Genomic DNA, 8,872 nt, shown 5'->3' with positions numbered 1-8,872 from the left:
CAGGTACGGCTAATTCCATGGCTGAATAAGAATACAGTTTGGACTTCTGCCCTCCTCAGCATGTTTATTCTCTACAAGCAGTACTAAGATCCAGTTCCATTTCGAAGTGTCCACATGCAAAGGACAAGATAAAGAAGCAGATAAAAGAATATCCCTGTCTTTTATCTCCTTCAGGAACAAAAAATCTTTCATAGATTGCTTTCTTTGAACTGTTCTGAACCTCTGAATTGCCACAACTTTGTTAGATGCCCTTGTCTACAACGTCATTTACAAAGAGAAATAAGACCACTATTTTTGGCCAAAAAAAAAAAAAAAGTTTCTGAGGCAAGGCAGAGCATCTTTGAAAGTTATGGCAAATTGGAAGATTATGAACCAATCTGGAGTTTTAAAGGCAAGGAAGATGTCTAGGAGAGGAAACAACCAAGAAAGAATGCCAATGAAGTGGCAACTCTGGATGTTTTCCCTGGTTCCTTATTTGAAAATTCTGAAATAAAATGGCATTTATTATTCACTATCAAATATTAGGGGCTAAGAATGTTCTCTGTTCTTGACTACAGTGTTAATAAAATTTCCATCTACCTTCCAGTTTAAATTTACATATTTTCTGATGAGGTATAATCAAGAAAATTAAATAAGATTTATTCCCAAATATTTTGGCTTGCTCCAAATCACACAGACTTAACAGAATAAAATCAGCCAAGAATTTGTAGTCTAATTTCTCCTAAATATGTTATTATGGAAGAATTTCTAGTAGAAAACTAACAATCATGCTATAATGTGGCATCCAGTCCCATTATTTCATGGCAAATAGACAGGGAAACAATGGAAACAGTGACAGATTTTATTTTCTTGGGCTCCAAAATCACTGTGGATGATGACTGCAGCCATGAAATTAAAAGATGTTTGCTCCTTGGAAGAAAAGCTATGACCAACCTAGACAGTGTATTCAATAACAGAGACATTACTTTGAGACAAAGGTCCATATTTTTAAAACTATGGTTTTTCCAGTAGTCATGTATGAATATGAGAGTTGGACAATAAAGAAGGCTGAGTGCTGAAGAATTGATGCTTCTGAACTGTGGTGTTGGGGAAGACTCTTGAGAGTCCCTTGGACTGCAAGGAGATCCAGCCAGTCCATCCTAAAGGAGATCAGTCCTGAATATTCATTGGAAAGGACTGATGCTGAAGCTGAAGCTCCACTACTTTGGCCGATTCATCGGAAAAGACCCTGATTCTGGCAAAGATTGAAGGCAGGAAGAGAAGGGGACAACAGAGGATGAGATGGTTGGATGGCATCACTGACTCAATGAATATGAGTTTGAGCAAACTCCAGGAATGGTGAAGGACAGGGAAGCCTGGCATGTGGCAGTCCATGTGGTGGCAAAGAGTCAGGTATGACTGTGAGGACTGAACAGTAACAATTAATTTTGTAATAGGTCTGGAACTTGTGTATAATGACTATAGGATAAAGTTTTTCCATGTGTCATAATACATAGAAGGTGTGAGGATGTCTTTATGTATGAGTGTTAATTTTTCATAATTAAATTTACTCATGTTTGGAAAGGATTGGGTTAAATAATACATATGTTTCTAGAATATAGTGCCAGAAAGACAACTGGCATGCTCTACATAATTTTCATTTTCCAAGAGTCTCCAAAAACTAAAATCAAATTCATTCTACTATTATGTGTTAACAAGTTTTATTTTCATGTTTTATAATTTCTATATATTAAGAGAATTTGAAGTGTAATGATATAGTATAAGTATAATGATATATAATTGTATTTTTATTATTCAAGGTGTTCAAGTCTGATACAGGTGATATTCATTGATTTGATGTATAATAGAATCTTACATCATGACAGAGTTCTTATAAATCTGAAATCTTATACTTTATTAGAATCTTTTTTATTACCATGCTCTGAGCAAGATACTAATGGATAGGATAACAGTGGAAGATGATGTTAATTTCCTTTTAAAAGTAAATAGCATGTTTACCTAAAATGTTTCATGATTTTAACAGAATATTACACTGGTGTAAAAAGGAAACTAAGAATGTATGTAGTTCATGGTAGTACATAAATCTGTGTGTTATAAAATACAACTCTATATAATTTACTTTGTGAACTGAAGAATGAGGTAATTTCTAGTTGTCAAAAGCATTATTTTCTGTATTAATCTTAAACTCCTAATTTATCCCCTGCCCTTGCCCTTTGGTATATACACACTACTACATACAAAACAGATAAACAATAAAGACCTACTGCACAGCATAGGGAATTCAATATCTTATAAAAATGTACAATGGAAAATAATTTGAAAAAGTATATGAAGGTGAAGTCACTCAGTCGTGTCTGACTCTTTGTGACCCCATGGACTGTAGCCTATCAGGCTTCTCCGTTCATGGGATTCTCCAGGCAAGAATACTGAGTGGGTTACCGTTTCCTTCTCGAGGGGATCTTCCCGACCCAGGGATCGAATCCGGGTCTCCCACATTGGAGGCAGATGCTTTAACCTCTGAGCCACCAGGGAAGTATCTACATATGTATATATATTTGTTTTTCTTGATTTAATGTAAATGGAATCTCATAATGGAAACTCTTATCTCACTTCACTCACCAATATGATATCTGTGACTTTCACTCCATATGTATACAACAGTAATTTTATCATTTTCATTTCTGTATAGAATTCTAAGATGAAAGATTTACTCATTCTACCTATTATTGAACACTTGCTCTGTTACAAGTGGGGCTATTATGAGTAAAACTTTTATCCATCTATTTTGGTGCATTTCAGTTGGGCACATATGAAAAAATATAATTGTTGATTCCAATCGTATGAATGAGTATGACCAATTGTGTTTCAATTAAGTATTAACAAAATATTTTGTTCATAATGACTTTATAAATTTTTCTTCTCACCAGCAATACAGTAGCTGCTTTGTTACTCTATGTCCTCAATAACTCTTGGTATTTTCAGTTTTATTAGACATTCTAATGGTGTATGTTGTGATTGTTAACTGTGATATTAATTTGTGTTTTTATGATGAATAATTGTGATGAAATATTTCCATAAGTTGTTTATTCCTATTATCTTCCTGTGAATTATATACACAATTATTCTTAGTCTATTTTTTCTTGATTTATAAGAATGTTTCTGTGGATGTGATAGTTATCATCAATGCCATTACGGATCAGGTCTTTTGAAAATGAGTTTTTAATATGAAGCACAGTGTTTCAACACTTTGTTTTAGTTACTTCTTACTGCTAAGTCACTTCAGTCGTGTCCGACTCTGTGCGACCCCATAGATGGCAGCCCACCAGGCTCCGCCGTCCCTGGGATTCTCCAGGCAAGAATACTGGAGTGGGTTGCCATTTCCTTCTCCGATGCATGAAAGTGAAAAGTGAAAGTGAAGTCACTCAGTCGTGTCCGACTCTTAGCGACCCCATGGACTGCAGCCCACCAGGCTCCTCCATCCATAGGATTTTCCAGGCAAGAGTATTGGAGTGGGATGCCATTGCCTTCTACTTACTTCTTACTATGTTCAGTTCAGTTCAGTCCAGTCGCTCAGTCGTGTCCGACTCTTTGCGACCCCATGAATCGCAGCACGCCAGGCCTCCCTGTCCATCACCAACTCCCGGAGTTCACTCAGACTCACGTCCATCGAGTCAGTGATGCCATCCAGCCATCTCATCCTCTGTTGTCCCCTTCTCCTCCTGCCCCTAATCCCTCCCAGCATTAGAGTCTTTTCCAGTGAGTTAACTCTTCGCATGAGGTGGCCAAAGTACTGGAGTTTCAGCTTTAGCATCATTCCTTCCAAAGAAATCTCAGGGCTGATCTCCTTCAGAATGGACTGGTTGGATTTCCTTGCAGTCCAAGGGACTATCAAGAGTCTTCTCCAACAATCTATGCATGGACCAAGTTAATTAAGACATTCTTATATTCTAGAAGTTTGATCACTTTACATTTAACATTTAAGTTATGTATCCACTAAAATTAATTTCTGATTATTTGAAAGGGGAAATGGATTACAGTTTTATTTTCCTTCATGAATATCCAATTAAAGGAAAATCAATTTTTTTTTCTCCAGGAAATTTGTCTTTGTCAAAATTAGTGGTGCCTCTGTCAAACATAAAATGAATCATTTTGTCAAAAATCAGTTAAAAATTAATGTGTGGGTCTCTAATTGGACTCTGTATGCTGTCTCATTGGACCATTTGTCTTTGAGACAATATCACATTGTTTGAATTTCTATATATTTATAAAAAGTTGTGGTAATGGTAATATATGTCCTCCAGTTTTATTCTGCTTCAAAATTTCCTTTGCTCTTTTAGGTCATTTGCACTTCAAACTACATGCTAGAATCATATTTTCAATTTCTACAAAAAGAAAAATTCCAGCTTAAATTTGATTGGAGTTTCACAGAATCTTTAATGAAATGTGGTGAGAAATAGCATTTTATTAGTACTAGTCTTAACAGATCATAAACTTAAAATAACTCCATTTATTTAGATATATTTTGTTTAAATGAAAGCATAGTTTTGAGTATAGAGAAAGTGTACTTTTACAATATATTTATCAAAGTCATTCCTAGGTATTTAGCAGTTTGGGTGGTATAAAAGGTGGAGTTAACTATTTAAATTTTATACCCATTTTTTATTGCTAGCTTGTAAAGAAATGTAGCTGACAAATATAAATTTATTTACCTTGTATCCAGCTAAATTCAGCCATTACTTCTTACAGTTTGTTTGTAGTATTTATGTTTTGTTCTTTTGTTTTTCCCTGGGGATGCGGATTGATTTTCTATAACATTACCATGATGTGAGAAAGTAAAAAAAAAAAAATGTTTTTACAGTTTTAACAGCTCTTATTTCTTTGTCTTACTTTACTGTATTGAATAAAACACAGTTAATGACTGACTAGATGTGGTGATAATGAATAACCATTTTTCTCCTACTCATGAGTAAATATTAAATACTGATACGTAGGTATTTTTGGTGGCTCAGATAAAGAATCTGCCTGTAATTCAGAAGACCCAGGTTCAATCACTGGATTGGGAAGATCCCCTGGAGGAGGGCAGGGGATACCCACTTCAGTATTTTTCCTGGAGAATCTCAAGAATAGTGGAGCCCTGTGGGCTACAATCTATAGGCTCTCAAACAGTGGGACACGACTGAAGCAACTTAGCATACATATCAGAGAAAGGAAGTTCACTATTTTTGCGCTCTAAATATGGATATGTCTTGAATTTTATCAAATGCATCTTATTCATCTAATATATTGTTTCCTTCTTTAATGTGGAAAATACTGATTAAATTTCAAATGTTATAACAAACTTCTACTCTTTGAATAAACTATTTTTTTTACAATATATTAATCTTTTTTGCATATCTCTGGATCATTTCTGCTGGTTTTGTTTAAATTTCCAATGTGTTTATGACAGAAAATGGACTGTAATTTTTATTCTATGTACAGGAAAAGTCTGAATAAGATTACTAGTGTTACTGTATTAAATATTTGGAAAAAATTTATTTGGGAAGCAAACTGGACTTGGAGTGATTTTTGTGAAAATATTTATTTCTATTTATCTTTTGGAATTTATTTTACTGTATTTTCTGAAGAAATCTGTACATGTAAAATAAAATAAATTTTTAAAACTTAGTTGCAGAAGTTATTGTAATATGCTCAAACTATTCTTTCTGTCTCTACAGAAGAGGAACTGTTTTATTTCTCAGACTATATGTTGATAGTCTGAGTTTTCCTTCTGTTTTTTTTTTTTTTTTAATTTTATTTTATTTTTAAACTTTACAAGTTTTCCTTCTCTGTTATTTTGCCTTTCTAGGGTTTTCTTTCTTTTCTCATTACCAATTGAAATGATAATATGATTTTTCTTTTTTAGTCTGTTGTTACAGTGGTATACTTGATTTTCAGATGATGCTATTCCACTGGGTTGGATATGGCTCTTATGCCTTGCAAAGCAGGTCTTTCTTGGAGAATGCTCTTAGCATATTTTCTCTCAGCTTGCAAAGGTCATGAGGGATTATTATTTTGCTTTTTGTCATGCTAAAATAATGTGTTCTTGAGGTAAAACCTATAAAAGTATCCTCTTCCTCGAAACTGTGACCAACATATAATTTTTCACTTATAAGCTGGTCCAACACTCGGACTAAACAATTTATCAAACTACCACTTAAAGTTTCTTACCAGTAGTGGTTTCAAGGCTTCTGCTTGAAGTAAGCCAGTCTGGGTTGTGACTCTACATTCACTGTCTCTCCTGTGTTCCAGGTGATGGTTTGTTCTTTGAACTTGTCTCTCAAGTTCAGTTCTCTGACTTGTCCAAAATAAGTCATTGGTTTTCAGTTTCCTAATTTTTTTGTGAGAGTAGGAGTAGTGACTTTCAATTTCTTTAAATGTCAGAGCTGAAACCTTGAGTGTAGATCATTGATTTATATTGTTTGTTCCTTTTTTATAAATGCATATAAAGCTATAAATTTCTCTCTCTACAGTACTTTAATCACAGTTTTGAAGTTCTGAGATACTGTATTTTCATTATCATTCAAGTCAAGAGGTTTTCTAAAGCTTCTTTAATTACTATTTTCTTTAACCTATGGGCTATTTAGTGATGCATTGCTTAATATCTAACCATTTTCTAATTGCTTTAACATTATTGAGTTTTAATGTCTTGAAAGAACATCCTCTATATTATTTTAACTGTTTGAAATTTATTGAATGATTATGAATCCATCATGTTATCAATTTTAATCATTGGTCTATGTGAACTTAAATGTATGAATTATTGTAATTGTTGGATGTGCCAAATATTACATGAGTTAATATTTTACTATTCAAATCTTCTATAACAGTGCTGATATAGTTTGATAAATTATGCTAATATATTTGAATATGATATATAATTTTGGATTTTTCTGTGTATGAGATACAGATATATAATAAAATTAATTGTATACCCTTTTACAATGATTATAACTTCCTCTGTCAATGCAACTATTACTCTTTGTCACTTGTAACATTTCTTGCTTTTCAATTTAACATATATAAATATACATATCCACTTATGATTTTTTTAGTGTGGGCATAATATTTTATTTTGCATACTTTTACACACAAAGTTTCTGTTTTCTTATTTGTAATTTTGTCCTCTTAATCACATATATATAGTTTTGGATTTTTTTGCCACTTTATTTTTTTAATTGAAGGATAATTGCTTTACAGAATTTTGTGGGTTTTTTGGTCATATATCAACAAGAATCAGCCATAGGTATACCCATGCCCCCGCTCTTCTAAAACTCCTTCCCATCTCCCTCTCCATCCCACCCTTCTAGATTGTCACAGAAGCCCTCTTGAGTTTTCTGAGTCATACAGCAAATTCCCATTGAGTATCTCTTTTACATATGGCATTGTCAGTTTCCATCTTATTCTCCTCATATATCTACCCTCTCCCTCCACCCCTTTCCCCATGTCAATAGGTCTGTTTTCTGTGTCTGTTTCTCCATTGCTGCCCTGCAAGTAAATTCATCAGTACTATCTTTCTATATTTCATATATATGAATCAGTATACAAACAATAGAATGGGAACGATTAGAGATCTCTTCAAGAAAATTAGAGATACCAAGGGAACATTTCATGCAAAGATGGGCTCAATAAAGGACAGAAATGGTATGGACCTAACAGAAGCAGAAGATATTAAGAAGACGTGGCAAGAATACACAGAAGAACTGTACAAAAGAGATCTTCATGACCCAGATAATCATAATGGTGTGACAACTCACACTCACCTAGAGCCAGAAATCCTGGAATGTGAAGTCAAGTGGGATTTAGGAAGGATCACTATGAACAAAGCCAGTGGAGGTAATGGAATTCCAGTTGAGCTATTTCAAATCCTGAAAGATGATACTGTGAAAGTGCTGCACTCAATATGTCAGGAATTTTGGAAAACTCAGCAGTGGTCACGGGAATGGAAAAGGTCAGTTTTCATTCCAATCCCAAAGAAAGGCAATGTCAAAGAATGCTCAAACTATCTCACAATTGCACTCATCTCACAGGCTAGTAAATTAATGCTCAAAATTCTCCACGCCAGGCTTCCACAATACATAAACTTCCAGATGTTCAAGCTGGTTTCAGAAAAGGCAGAAGAACCAAAGATCAAATTGTCAACAATCACTGGATTCTCGAAAAAGCGAGAGAGTTTCAGAAAAACATCTATTTCTGCTTTATTGACTATGCCAAAGCTTTTGACTGTGTGGATCACAGTAAACCATGGAAAATTCTGAAGGAGATGGGAATACCAGACCACCTGACCTGCCTCTTGAGAAATCTGTACACAGGTCGGGAAACAACAGTTAGAACTGGACATGGAACAACAGACTGGTTCCAAATAGGAAAAGGAGTACATCAAAGCTGTATATTGTCTCCCTGTTTATTTAACTTATATCCAGAGTACATCGTGAGAAACGCTGGGCTGGAGGCAGCACAAGCTGGAATCAAGATTGCTGGGAGAAATAACAATAACCTCAGATATGCAGATGACACCACCCTTATGGCAGAAAGTGAGAAGAACTAAAGAGCCTCTTGATGAAAGTGAAAGAGGAGAGTGAAAGAGTTGGCTTAATTTCAACATTCAGAAAACTAAGATCATGGCATCCGATTCCATCACTTCACAGCAAATATATGGGGAAACAGTGGAAACAGTGGCTAATTTTATTTTCTGTGCTCCAAAATCATTGCAGATGATGATTGCAGCCATGAAATTAAAAGATGCTTACTCCTTGGAAGGAAAGTTATGACCAACCTAGATAGCATATTCAAAAGCAGAGACATTATTTTGCCAACAAAGGTCCATCTAGTCAAG

Source organism: Bison bison, unplaced genomic scaffold, assembly GCF_000754665.1.
Source record: "Bison bison bison isolate TAMUID 2011002044 unplaced genomic scaffold, Bison_UMD1.0 scf7180017864347, whole genome shotgun sequence".
Lineage (NCBI taxonomy): Eukaryota > Metazoa > Chordata > Mammalia > Artiodactyla > Bovidae > Bison > Bison bison.
The sequence above is the reverse complement of the archived record's forward strand: the minus strand, read 5'-3'. Positions refer to the sequence as shown.